Source organism: Perognathus longimembris, chromosome 28, assembly GCF_023159225.1.
Source record: "Perognathus longimembris pacificus isolate PPM17 chromosome 28, ASM2315922v1, whole genome shotgun sequence".
Taxonomy (NCBI): domain Eukaryota; kingdom Metazoa; phylum Chordata; class Mammalia; order Rodentia; family Heteromyidae; genus Perognathus; species Perognathus longimembris.
In genome coordinates, this window is record NC_063188.1 from 34,233,732 (window position 1) to 34,248,606 (window position 14,875).

Genomic DNA, 14,875 nt, shown 5'->3' on the forward strand with positions numbered 1-14,875 from the left:
TAGATGGACACACCCCTCACAGAAAGAGCAGGAAGGGTACCCATACTGAAGAGTCTGTGTGAAGCCAGCTCTATGAATAGGTCAGGGGAAAGGGTGAGAAATTCATAATAACCCAATTACAGCACCAGATGTGACATAAGGATCACCCTAAGTGACTTAGTCACATACAGAATTCAGCTCACAGGGGCCATGCTCCAGGAGGGGGACACAGCAATAATATTACTCATGTATGGGCTGTAGTTTCTTCTACTGAAGTGATAGTTGAAAAAACAATCCCCCCTCCCTAGGAGGTGCCAGCCTTGCAAATAAGGCTCTAAAAACTTTGTAGAAAATAAATCCTAGTAGAGGTACTCAGATAGAGCCATAATATCAGATTAACAACTCCATGCCAGCAGACCAGACACTTGTCTAATTAATAAAACTTACAAAGCAGAACAACTCATTGATGTTACAGGCATGGCACTTAGTACAAATAAAACCCAAAGCCATGAGCAACACTCCTTCTTCTCTAGGAAGTCCATTCTCCATCAACTTACACAATTGTGTTCTTGGTGTGAAAGGAGGCTAGGGAATGGAGAATAGTGAAGAGCTCTAAGCAGTTGGGAGTCTGTTCTAAAGACAAATCTGTGCCTTGTGCACAAAGCTACTAATGGGTTCTTTCAAGCCAGGCTGTGGAGTTCCTGGAACTGGGCTGGAATCCCAAATTTGTGGCAAGTCATTTAAGCTTCAGTTGCCTCATTTACATAACAAGCTCGTCATAGTATCTACTTAGGAGTACCTATGAAGATTAAACATGAAAATATGGGTACAAAGCAAGAGCTCAATCAATAATAGCTACAAACAAGTATTATTACTGAACACCAACTAATACAATCTGCTGGCCTGTTACGGCTCACTAGGTTTGACTTTCTCCACAGGATATAACAGGAGTTGTTTTGAAAATTGATTGAAAACTCTACAGGACTAGGCCCTGACTTCAGATCTATGGAACAAATCTTTGCCCTTTTACTATTTCATTAAAGCTAACTTCTCATCTTATTTCCAGCAATTAACGGGGGAGAGGGGGCGGGGGATGGCGCTGAGGTAATGCTAGCTGAAATCCCATTTGCTCAAAGGCCATGGACATGATCCACATGACCATTTTGGATATCAATGTCCTCATCTGTAAAATGGGAATGCTATTAGCATCTACCTCATAGGGTTGTGAAAGATATATATTGCACTTATATATATAGTGCGCTTAGAACTGTGCCCGGTAACACAGAGAGCTCTGAATGATCAGCTATGGTTACTATTGTAAATTAATTCGTGTGTGTGTATGTGCATGTGTCTGTCTGTCTGTCTGTCTCTCTGTATGAGGGGCTTGGACTACAAATGAATTGTTAACTACAAGGTAAAGAAAGAACTTTGCCAGGTGCTGGTGGCTCATGCCTGTAATCTTAGTTATTCAGGAGGCTGAGATTTGAGGACGACAGTTCAAAGTCAGCCTAGGCAGGAAAAGCTGAGGTTTTTGTCTCCAATAAACTACTCAGAAAATCCAGAAGTGGCATTGTGGCTCAAGTAGTAGAGGAACTAGACTTGAGCAAAAGAAACTCAGGGACAGGGCCCAGGCCCTGAGTTCAAGCCCCAGAACCAGACCCCCACACCCAAAAAAGAGCTTAACGCATCAACCACTAATGGCTGGGGGTGGTAGGTCAGAAGGGAGACTTGTATGTGCTCAGAAAAAGGACTAAAGTCACCTTCGTTATCTCCTCTCTCCTGAACTTAATACAGCCAAGAAAAAAGGGTGACAGGTATGCTCCTGCACATTTCCGCTTCTGATCTTTCTCTAATCAATGCACCTATGATGAAGTGGTCATACTGTAGCCCTGGAAATCTTAGAGAAGGTGGGGTATCATTGCCATCCACCTGTGCAGCCAAAGGTCCATAGAGGAAAGGCAGGCCAGCTAAAGCACCTGGGAAGTGGAGGTGCAGTGGAGAAAGTAGGAAGGCTAGGGGACCCCCTCCTACTTCCTAAGAGTCTGGGGATCGATCACAGCTTCCTGCAGGTGAACAAAAGACCACCCAAACCCAGCAATGGAGGAGGCCTGAGTGGATGACTATTGGGGAGGGTAGTACCCAGCACCTGGCAGAGCTGCACCTCAGCTTCTTGCCCTCCTTAGTTCTTCTCAATCACTTCCCTCCCTTCACCCTACCATAAGCAGGAAAACTTCCCACTCAGGGACCACTTTTCCATACACACCCCAAATCTCAGCCAGGCACATCTTGCCTACCAATTTCCTCTTCTGCAGCAACAGAAGGGGTCCAGGGGCTGCCTGGTGACCAGAGCAATCCTCCAGGGTGGGGGGTAGAGAAGGATTGTCAGTTCTCAAGGTGCCAACAATGCCCACAGGATGCCAGTGCCAATTGAAGCACCAATTGGGACACCCAGGAGGAAGGAGCCCCTGCCATTGCCATCCCCAAGTCACATTGAGGGGTGAATACCCTAGGACTTCCTGCCAACAGCCATATAGTTCCCTGATGTCTGCCCTTTTCCCAGGCAAGTCCCAAGCCTGCTGCTCAGAGCACAATACTTACTGTCTGGCAGGGGCTCCCTCCTGGATGGCTACCCGGCTCAGGAACTCACCTGCTGGCTCCCTCTTGTTGCCCCTGCCAGTGGCCAGCACTGACTGTAGCAGTAGTCGGCAGCGGCAGTGGCAGTGGCGGCAGCAGTAGCGTTGGTAGGAAGAGAAAGATCACGCCTGCCTTAGAAACCCAGCCCCTGCTGTGACCAGAATCTTAAAGAAGAAGGCAACTGGCTTGGGCCCCAGAGCCTCCACTGAGGATGCAAACTAGATAGGCAGCTGGTAAACACCCTTTGCCTACCTCTCACCAGATTGCAATCTGGCCACCTGCACACTCGTGGCGTCTGCTGGAATGAGCCGTCCAGCTGAGGACAGAGAAGTGAGGTTAATACAACTGCAGCTGGCTGAGCACTTAGTAAGGACTGGACATTGTCCATTTTCTCATTCCAGCATCCATTCCATTGTACAGTAAACAAAACAGAGGCTCACACAAGCAAAGAGAATAGCCCCTGATACAGGAGCTACCAAGCCATTGGAGGGTCCAAGTGAAACCTTTAGGATCTCAAACCTTTGGGCTGCCTGCTTCAAGGCCATTGTGTCATGGCAAAGTCACATTTAAAACATTTGTCTCTAGTTTCCCTGTCTTCACTTTTCTGAATGGACTGGGAACAACTTCAGATCTCTTTGTCTGTCAGAAAGGGAGTGGGACCTTGGGAAGCAGAAACTTGACTGCAGTGCCTAGACCCAGGGACCAGCCATCTCTCTTTGTTATGGGCCATTCATTCATCTCACACTTATTAGACATCTATTATGCCAGTTCTTATAGGAGATAGAAAAAAAATGAAAAGGATCTTCCCGTAGATACACTATGAGGTCTGGATTATGCTAGAAGAGGGAAGGGAGATGCTAAGACCCTAAAGCTATGGCAACTAGTGTTCTCAGTCAGAGCTCAGGGAACCAGTAAAGGAGTATGGGGAGAAGCGGCTTGCAGAGATAACCTGGGGAAGGTCTTCCCACAGATTGATTCTGACTTCTTTCTGCTACCGCACTGATGACCCACAGCATCTATGCCTTTGGACAGAATGAGTAGAGGGCAGCCTTGTTAAAGAGATTAAGCCCCATAGCTTTCCTATATGAACTACCTTGATCTTCATGCCTTTGATGATGCCATGTGTGAAATGGAAAAGATCTCGTCCACCTTCCTGCCTAGTCAAAATAATGAAATAACACAGCATGCCTGCCCTATTTTGATAATTTAAAAAGAGACTATGAACAGAGTGTGGTAGTGAGCTTGCAGTCCCAGCTACTTAAGAGGAGGAGGCCAGATAATTGTTTGAGCCCATGACTTTGAGACCAGCGTGGGCAACATAGTAAAACAGAACCGTTACAGAACTTGTATTCATTCTTGCCTTGCTTGCCTCTGCTTCTCCATTTAGTTATTCATGTAGAAAATAGTTATTGGAATATACTTTGGGCCAGGCACTGTGGTAGGAGCAGGGCACTTCCACAGTTCTGTGGGGGAGTCCACATGGGAAGCTGAAAGATCACAAGGCTGCTAAAACATTTTGAACTCCTCACTCTTTGTCTAAATAGCTGTGTGACCCTGGGTGAATCATGTATCCTTTTAGGACCCTGGTTTTCTTGTTGGCCAAACAGGGATAATAACATCTTCCCATCCTACTTTATGGGGGTGTTCGTGAAGCTGGATGGAGATAATGGAAGTGAAGGGGCCTTGAAAAATATAAAGCCACTAGACAAATGTCAAGGATTAGTTTGTCTCTAAGGTAGGTGGGGGCTTCCAGAGAAAAAAGCCCAAAGGATATACTGCTGTCTCTCCCAAATTGATTACACTAATTCCATCTTCCCTGAATCACTGAGCCTGTACTCAGGCAGGAGTCCCTATTCTGAAATATTGTTCTCCCTTACAGTTACCTATGATAACACTGGTTAGTGATAACTTCTCTTCAATCTGGAAGACCGTTCTTGGGAACTTCCATATAACCAGCAGGACAGCTCCAGGTCTCCAATTCCTGGTAGTAACCACCTCTCCTCCCACCTGAGCCCATTCAACTCCAACAATTGCAGGTGTCTGGGTAGAAACTACCACACATCTCTTCCAAGAAGCACAGAGTTCAAGTTGAACAGTAGAGGATTGTTGAAAACTGGGGAAGGGGTTCTGTGTTCTGCTCACATAGCTTAGATCTGCAACAGAAGTAGTAGCTCATTCAACTCACCTTTGAGAACCAGCACAAATACATCTATAGTCTAAATTACCGAACAGTTATCCTTCAGTGCTCACAGGACATTGGTTCCAGGACTCCCAGTGGACAGCAAGGATGTTCATGTTCCTCATATAAAGTAACACAAGATTTATATATAACCTACGCACGTCCTCCTATGTACTTTAAATCATCTCTAAATTACTTAAAAGTACCTAGTATAATGCAATATCTATGTAAATATTGGTTATACTCTATTGTTTAGGGAATAATGACAAGAAATAAAGTTGGTACATGTTCAGCACAAACATAATTTTCTTCATATCATTTTAATCCACCATTAGTTGAAACTGAGAATGTGGAGCCCAAGGATCCAGAAGATTGACTATATTATGCTTGTTATGCAAACACAGCTTCAAGACAAGTTCCTGCATTTCCAGAGGCACTCTTTTCTACCACTGCTCTCTCAAGAAAACACATACTCTAAGGAAACATGGAGTCATGCTGGGCAAAAACAAGTCCACTAGCCTCCTCATCTTCCCTTCCCCCTGCAAGAATGTCACCCTAAACACCCTAGATATATAAATGTCAGAGCTGACAAGGAACAAAGAAGGCTTGGACACTGGTAACCATAGCCAAACCTGGTGGTTCACTGTACCGATCTGTAACAGAACTAGAATGGAAGCCAGAGGGAGCATAAGAACCCCAGCCTTGGGCCAGGGAACCTGCAGCCAGCAGGTCCTTAGGGGAAGTACAGAGCAAACACATTCTACATCCAGCCTTCCCTGGCAGCCTCAGAGACCATCCCTCTTGTGGCTGAGGCTCCTCTCAATGTCTTCATAGATTCCCTTGTCACATCCATCTCTCCCAGACTGCTCCTCTTAATAAAGTGCCCCCGCGGCCACTCTAGACAGCCTGATGTTATCCTTCACTCTCCCGCCCTTCTTTCCAGCGTGGGCCACACAGCAGTGATACAGCTCTCCTGGGTCACAGTACAGTTTCCTGGAGGAAATGCTTCTGGAGCACCCAAGCCCAAGCTTGGCTGAAGCTGTGGGTATGGGTTTCTCAAATATTCCCTCCTTGCCCACCAAGGTGGTCTGGGCACTGGATTCAGATCCTTGCCCTGATTCACATCCTTCCTAAGCACATATCTTCTTCCCTGAGCCAGTTGCTGTTGCCTTTCCCCAACTGTACAATCTAGATCTAATCTGCAAATTTCTTTTCCTCCGTGATTGTTAATAAATCCCTCATTTATATACCCCTCTTCCAAGAAAGAGCAGAAGGCCTCAAAATGCAAAGGAATGAATCACTGATGGTGGAATCTCTGCCACAATGACAGGCAATTGAGGAGACACATTTGATCACATCATGTTTACCTATGTGTAAGGATGGCCCTGAGGATATTCTGGCATTTTTCTCTCAAATATAATGAAGACTTGGGATAATAACAAAGAAGGAAATTGAAAATATACCAGGCTGGGAGGCAGAGACAGCTTGCTGTTCATCCCAGCTCTGGCACTAACAAGATGTATTGCTCTACACTTTCTCCTTTTTAACCCTCAGTTTCCCCATATGTCAAAAGAAAACACTTTGGATTAGTTGATTTCCAGAGTTCATTCCCCCTTTTATGAGCTCAGATTCTCATCTCTTTGGCATTGAAATAGGCCACTGTTCCTCTAAGACTGAGCCCAGATTCCAGGACAATAGGTCTGGCCTTGTGTGTGCAGAGGAGTTAGATGAGGGTTTGGAATTATGAATGCGGGCCTGGCACTGCTTTTCAATGGTGCAGTCAGTCTGACTCATCCTTTGCTGTGGGAATGAGGGGAGAACTTGTTTGTTGTCCCACATCATGTCTTACACAGAAGGACCGATCAGGTTTCCACTGCTAGCAATCTGCCGAAAAAACAAACAAACAAACAAAAAAAAACCCTTATGCCCTCTAGGTTTCATCTGCCTCAGGATCAAAGCTGGCATTTTCCCCAGGGAACACCTGAAACACCATTTCACTTGTTCAAATCATACATTTCAGCCTTGGTGACAGGCAAGTACCTACTGCTCCCATCTCTCTTGAGTGCCCTTGAATATCCTGGCACTTCTTCATTCTCTCCAATCCAAACCAAAGGGTTAAAGCCCAGTAGGGTACTCTCAACACTTTTTGAGTTCTAGTGGATGCCCACTGTGATTGGCCAGTGCCCTCCCATATATAGGCTTCTCATATTTTCTCAAATTGCCCTAGCCTAAGATTCCATTCTAGTTCAACACTCCTTCTCTTCCCAATTCCTTTTTCGATGAAGACTTATCAGGGATGTCTCTGAACTGAGAGGCACCAATCCCCTGCCTTTGAACCAGTGGGTTCTGATGAAGCAAAAGAAGTCAGCTGGGGTGTGGGGAGTAGACTGGCTTTGTAGGCAGTGGAGACTGCCATGGTGACCTTCTCTGCTATGATGTGCATTCAGCTGCTAAAGAATAGAGGCAAATGTGTGACATTTAAAGGGATGCTTCTTCCTACAATCACCCTGTTCCCTCTCCCCCATGCACACACTCATGTTGCCCGTAGAGGCTGTCAGGTGCTCCCTCTTGCTTCCCAGGTCTACCTGGTACACTTGCTACTGCTTTTTTCCTCTTCTTTCTTTCCCTCCATCACAGCTGACTTCTTATCTCCTGCTCTCCTAAAAGAACCTTCCTTAGCATCCAACCTCCCACCTTGGCCCCTCTTCTTCTTCTCTCAGATACCCTACTTCCTTAGCACGGACAAGGAGCTTCAATGGGTGCTTTGCTTCTGTGGTGCGAATGTTCTGTTCTCCCTGGGCTGGGTATTAATTTGCTCTCGTTTATGAGCTGCTTTGTTAATGTGCATGGCCTTTTCTTAATGTGTAATGCTGCTCCCTGCTGCTTCTGTTGTCTCCCCACCCACACCCTGCTTAACCTTGTAATCACAGGCCCTTCCCTTGTGGAGAGGGGGCTGGGCTTTTGCAAAGCACTCTTATACATGGTGTAGTAGTTCATTGCATCCTCACCACCACTGAGGAAACACAGTGGGTGGGAGTGGAAACACAGTGGGAGGGATGACCATAGATTCATGTGGGGAGACTGAGGCGCAGGGAAGTAAGAAGGTCTGTGAGCATGATAGCTACTGCGTGATGTTCAAGCAAGCCCAATACCACAGCCGTCTGCCATAGTGCTCCACACGTGCCACTGACCTCTCATACTGACTTCAGAGGCTGCTACTCCTCTGAGATGTGTATGTATATAGATATATACACACACACATTTAAAATTTGGCTTATAGTAAGAGTCACACAACCTCTGAGGGGCAGACTTCTGCGTGGTACATAAAAAGGCTCCCCAGAGCTGGGTGCTGAAGGCTCACACCTGTAATCCTAGCTACTTAAAAGGCAGAAATTTAAGGATTGTGGTTTGAAGCTGGCCCAGGTAGGAAAGTCCAACACTCTTATCTCCAAAAAACTATAAAAAAGGGCCAGAAGTGGAGTTGTGGCTCAAGTGGTAGAGCGCTAGCCTTGAGCAAAAGAAGTTCATGAACAGTGCCCAGGCCATGAGTTTAAGCCCCAGGACTAGCACAAGTTTTTTTTTTTTTTTTTTTTTTTTTTTTAAAGTAAAAAGCTTCCCAGGAAATTCCAATGTGCATTCAGAGATGAGAACCATATCCTAAAAGGAAAAAAAAAGTGGAGAGAGGGTGAGAGAGGGAGGAAAGAAGAGAGGAAAGAAGAGAGGGAAGAAGGAAGAGAGAGAAAGAGAAAGAGAGAGAGAAGGAGGAGAAAGAAGGAAGAGGAGGAAGAGGAGGAGGAGGAGGAGGAGGAGGAGGAGGAGGAGGAGGAGGAGGAGGAGGAGGAGGAGGAGGAGGGAGGCAGAAAGAGAAAGAGACAGGTTGCCTTTACTGATGGAATGACTGACTGACTTGGTTTAGTAGTCCCCAGGAGGAACTGAAGGTACAGTGAATGTGAATTATGGCCTAGCCTCTCTGCCTCAGTTCCCTCTATTCTGCATGGTTCCTCGGCCCCTTGGACTGGCTTTGTAAGTCAGTCTAGCCCTGGGTTTGGTATGTGAATGGATAAAAGTAAAGAAATATACTCCTTTACCCAAGACAACTGGTCTTGCCACAATCTTTTGTCTTGGTGTGTCTTTAGTATCTTCTGCCTGAAAGGGTGGAGCTGGATCGCCTGGGTTAGTCTATCTGAAGGTGAAGGGTAGGGACTGTCAGGTGGAGCAAGTCAAACAAGATAAAGTGTTTTATTTGGCTTGTATAATGCTTTCAATAAACATTTATTGTTAATATACTAACATCCTCCAATTTCATATCATATCATTCTTTCATATGAATCCAGATTTCTGGCTGCTTCTTTTATAAAATCCTACCTGGCAACTGTAAACCTTTAGGGCCCACACCAATATCAGCTAGAACTAAGTAGCAGTGGCCCCTTTTGGAGAAGGGATAGACTTCCCAGGCCCACAGAGTCCTGATCACTCCTTCGGTATCCTCATTACAAAGTGAATGTCAGTTGCCTTTTAATAGTGTACTTGTACTACAGGGTTGCTGTTTTTTTTTTATTAAAAGAATAATATCAAGGAAAACAGAACATTTCTTGGGCAATACAGCTGATCTTCCTCTAATGAGTACAGTGACTCATTTGGATCTGGTCTATAGGCATCTGGGCTTATGATCCTTCCCTTCCCTTCTCCTCTGCCTTCTCATTAACAAGTAGAGAGAAAAAGCATACCTATAAATGGCCAGGGTTTGAAATGGCCTCTGGCATATAGAGGCAGGCCAGGTATCGGAAGAATGGATTCCCAGAGGACTTCAGCAATAGGTAGGATCATAACAGTTACTACTGATATTAAAGTAGAACACAAACATGTCTACTTCATGGGGTTATAAGGATTAAAGTAGTATGTGTATGCATATATACTTAGAACAGTACCTGGGCTCAGGAAAAACACTCAACAAATGTTATTTGTTGTTTTTTTATTTTATTACTTTTCATGTTAGTTTCCCTTTTGTCCTACTCTAATTCCTCCTTTTCTCCTTCCTCTCTTCCTTTCTGGACCCCTGCATTCAGCAACATCCCAAGTCCCATCCCTAAGCCTCTCACTATAGTTTTGTTTGGAAGTTTTAACCTAATCTAGCCAATAATATTAAACAACCTTGTGATAAGCCAAGGGAAATCTTCAAATGCTTCTTCCTACTGAAGCAGTCTTCTTTTACAGCCAATCATAGAGGTTTCAGTGGTGTTCTATTAAGAAAAATAGCATTTCCTGCTCCAGAAAGAAGGTGGTCTTGTCATTCTCATTCATATTTTCAATTACTTTTTTTTGGTGGTAACTAGGGGTTGAACTCAGGGCCTCAAGCTTCTCAGACAGATATTCTATCATTTGAGCCAAGCCACCTGCCCTTTCAGCTTATTTTGCAAATAGGGTCTCATATTTATACTGGAGACCTGGATACAACCCTATTTATACTTCCTTCATAGATGAGATGATAAGTATGCACCACCACACCTAGATTTTTATTGGTAGGAATGCGAGTCTGAGCTGCCCTTGAACCACCATCATCATGAGTAGCTAGGACTGTAGATATGAACTTCACTTGCTATTTCTTTTATACACAGAATGTCCTCCACCACCTTGTCTACCTGGTAGCTTCCAATGTATCCTTCTTTCCTTTCTCTACCCCTCTGAGGTCACTTTGTCTGGGAACTTCTCACTGATTCTCATCTATCCCTAGGCAGCGTTAATTTAAAAGTCTACCCTCCACTGGAAACTACAGGGTAGGGCATTTCTCTTGTTCACCAAATCTCCAAATGATCAAGGGGTCATCCTAGCAATCATTTTTTTTCTAGGCCTCTCTGGCTCCTAGTAGCTCTGTTAATCCTGTGTCCATCTCATCCAACTTCTCCCACCTAACATAAATTCTCTGCAGCACTCCCAGGACTATTCTAACCTAAAGCTTTCCTTTGGGCATGACTTTTGGGGGAGCAATTCCCAACTTTCAACATACCCTTATGCCTTTGAATAGCTGGCCACTGTAAGAGAACCTCAAGCTTTTCAGAGTACCCCCAAACTGCTGAGAATTTCCTGAAGATACTTTCCGAGCACAAAACATGGGTGCTTTATGACTCATTTCCTTCAAGCCCTGGTCTTCCTCCTTAGAAAAACATATTTGAGTGTCCCAGGCCTGCATCAGAGGAAAGCTCCAAAACTGGGGGGATGTGACCTGATGAGATATCTCTGGGTGAGTGGGGTTCCAGAGTGCTTTCAGTCACACCATACATTAGTACTGGTACTGTAGTCCCCTACATTAGTACTGGACTTCCCTCAAATGGTTGCAAGTGCCAGTCTTTTGTGGAAGAGCATGCTAACATGCCTAAGTGAGGTTTGTCTCACTAACCCTACCACCTGACCAGGGGGCCATGAAAGTCTGCTCAGCCCTGCTCTAATCCCTATCCAATGTGTTCCTAGTCATTATCGCCAATCTCAAATCAACTTCCCTATGCTGTTTCCTCTAGACATCCACATTCTTTTGCCAGAAGCAGCTTGCCTGCATGCAAAAACAACTTGAGAGTCATTAACATGAGAGTGCATCTTTCTGAAAAGCCAGATGATCCAGAGATATTAGCAGACACCTTTGCGTTTGTGTCTCAGAAGGAGCTAATGTCTCATCAGCTGGTTGGCACTGGGCTGAGAAGTACTTTGCCCAGCACTCTCTAACTTTGAGGACACATGCCCTAGGACCCAGGGTGTGCCAGAAAAGCCAGGTGAGATAGAACAATGAGAAAACTGAGAATGTAAGTTCTCAGAAGGTGTCAATCCTCATTCTGTGTGTGCACACACGCACACACACAACTAGAAACAGGCGGGGCCACACGTTGGCACAAAAATACCACCCACACTCTTGCTATAAGACTCACATGTGATTTGCCAACAAATTGCAAATTAACCTCCTAGTGAACAGATTAATGGTATTCATGGTAATTTACACTCCAAGTTTCATAGCAACAGACTTTGAACATTCTGGTTGCATAAGAATTCAAGGATTTTAAAGTTCCTGGAGACATTGCAGTAATTAACCTGATAAGCCTATGCAAATTAGCCCCAATTTGACACTGTCATTTTAGAATCTAATACCCAGGGTACTAGCCTAGAAGGTGGCCTGGTCACAGCTCCAGATCCTTGGCTTGGGGTACTGAGCTGACAGATGCCAGACTGCATTTGTCTATGCAAATGATTCCTCTGAGAAGTCAGCAAAGGGACTGGACAATTACAATGTGGTCCTGTGCATGGTGAGGGGAATGGAGTCATGTTTTCTGGAGAAATGAGAAGGGACCCAACTAATGTGCAGAAGACTGACAGGGCTTTTAGGGTCCTTGTTTTGATGACACAAATTCCTGACTTATGAAGGAGTTTGGGCTTGCCATCTGAAGGTCAAGAAGCAGTAGCTTCTTTGTGGCATATTGCTAGGTGCCACTAAAGTTGTTGTTGTTTTCAGAAAGAGCAGCTTCCGGGAGCTGGGGATATGGCCTAGTGGCAAGAGTGCTTGCCTCATATACATGAGGCCCTGGGTTCGATTCCCCAGCACCACATATACAGAAAACGGCCAGAAGTGGCGCTGTGGCTCAAGTGGCAGAGTGCTAGCCTTGAGCAAAAAGAAGCCAGGGACAGTGGCTCAGGCCCTGAGTCCAAGCCCCAGGACTAGCCAAAAAAAAAAAAAAAGAAGAAGAAAGAGAAGCTTCCTAAAATAGACCTCAAAGCTGGGGTTCCCAATATCATCTCTGGGAAGGCGAGGTTTGTCTCTATTGCCCATTTTGAGCAAAAAAAAAATCACAGAATGTACTTAATTCCCTCATCAAATCAATCAGCCCATGAGCACAGCTTGCGGGTGCTTTCCACAGGTGGACTAGTTCCTGTCTAATAACGTTGAGCCTGGGGGAGGGGACACTCCTCCTCCAACCCACTCCCACACTGAGCTGTATCTTTGACCTCTGTCTTGTTTGATCTCTTGAACTACCAGGGCTCACTGAGTTTTCAGTGAAGCAGATGAGAGTGTGTCCTAGCCCACTGGCTGCCTACTGTGGTAGCCCAGCTCAGTGTTACCCAGGACCTCAGTTGGTGGCTCCTTGAGCTGCAGGCCTGCAGAACAGCTTCCTTGAGTTTTCATGGAGGATGAGGGGTGAGAAACTGTTTAGGTAACCCAGATCCAACCTATCACTAATAACCTGTCACCTGGAACTCATTGACTTCTTTCTGGAATATAAGGCCAGACAGGGTGATGATCAGAGTAGTCTTGCCATGTTTGAAGAGTTAATACTCAGAAGATAAAACACTTATACCAATAGTATTCAGTAATAACTACCTTTATGTGTCTTTGTGCACAACCTTTAGCTAAGTCGGGATTTTAAAGGCATGGGATTTTAAAAGCGGCTTCCCTGCAGCTACTGGCTTTTTCAGATGGGTATGCCCAGCCATCATCATACCATGAGGCCTATGACTATTCTCACTAGGCTCCTGCCCCTCTTCATCCAGGGAACAATTCATCACTTAGCATCTACTGTACTGGCTCACAGAACCGTAGGTGCAGGACCCTAGGTACTACAAGAGGAATGTAAATCCATCCACTTGAAAGCATTGCCTCGGGACTCAAATAATGACTGATGACCATGAAAATAATAACAATGAGGGGCTGGGGATATGGCCTAGTGGCAAGAGTGCTTGCCTCATATACATGAGGCCCTGGGTTTGACTCCCCAGCACCACATATACAGAAAATGGCCACAAGTGGCGCTGTGGCTCAAGTGGCAGAGTGCTAGCCTTGAGCAAAAAGAAGCCAGGGACAGTGCTCAGGCCCTGAGTCCAAGCCCCAGGACTGGCCAAAAAATAATAATAATAATAACAATGATAATGCTAATTTTATTAGGAAGCATTTACTACATGCCAGTCACTTTATACCTGAGCTTTACATACAGTGGCTCATTGATTAGTCTCAATAACTCAAGTTTGATCCTTTCACTAGCCCCACTTTGCAGATGAGGACATTAAGGCAGGGGTTAAAGCAACATATACAAGGTATAAGAGGTATTGTACAAGTAATAAGAAGGAATGCCAGAAATCCAGCTCTGACTAACAGATGCCAGAGGGTAGGAATTTTTTTGTTGTTGTTGTTTGTTTTTTGGCCAGTCCTGGGCCTTGGACTCAGGGCCTGAGCACTGTCCCTGGCTTCCTTTTGCTCAAGGCTAGCACTCTGCCACTTGAGCCACAGCGCCACTTCTGGCCGTTTTCTGTATATGTGGTGCTGGGGAATCGAACCCAGGGCCTCATGTATATGAGGCAAGCACTCTTGCCACTAGGCCATATCCCCAGCCCCAGAGGGTAGGAATTTAAGCCTAGTCTTTTCTTTTCCCTTTTGCTTTTTCCTCTCTCTCTTCTCTCTCTCTATTTGTGTGTGTGTGTGTGTGTGTGCATGTGCGTGTGTGGATGTGTGTGTGTGTTGTTGTACTGGGGCTTGAACTCACTGTCTGGATGCTACCTCTTAGCTTTTTCACTCAAGGCTGGAGCACTTCCATTTAAGCCACACCTCTACTTCCAACTTTTTTCTAGTTTATTGAAGATAAGAATCTCACAAATGTAGGAATCACTGTTTTCCAAATGTTAGGCAGATATAATAATTAACAAAATTCATACTCATTTAAAAATATGGCCAGGGATGGTGTTATGTACCTGGATTCCCAGCACTCAGGAAGCTAAGGCTGAAGGATTGTGAGATTAAGGCTAGCCTGGGGCTGGGAATGTGGCCTAGTTGGTAGAGTACTTGTCTAGCATGCAGGAAGCCCTGGGTTCGATTCCTCAGCACCACATATACAGAAAAAGCCAGAGGTGGCACTGTGCTAGCCTTAAGCAAAAAGAAGCCAGGGATAGTGCCCAGGCCCTGAGTTCAAGTCCCAGGACTAGCCAAAAGAAAGAAGGCTAGCCTGGACTACTTAATGCGACTCTTATCTATAAATCAATCAACCAATCTACATTCAGGTTAATTAATTCATAGTTATTTTATGTATTTCTCCATTAATGGATACTAAGAATAAAATT

At 45.1% G+C, this 14,875-nt stretch overlaps 1 protein-coding gene across 1 annotated transcript in view; it reads right to left on the reverse strand.

The window, feature by feature from the left end:
- Nucleotides 1-14,875, reverse strand: part of Frmpd3 (FERM and PDZ domain containing 3) — a 145,123-nt gene that overhangs the window by 83,235 nt on the left and 47,013 nt on the right. The window lies entirely within an intron of this gene.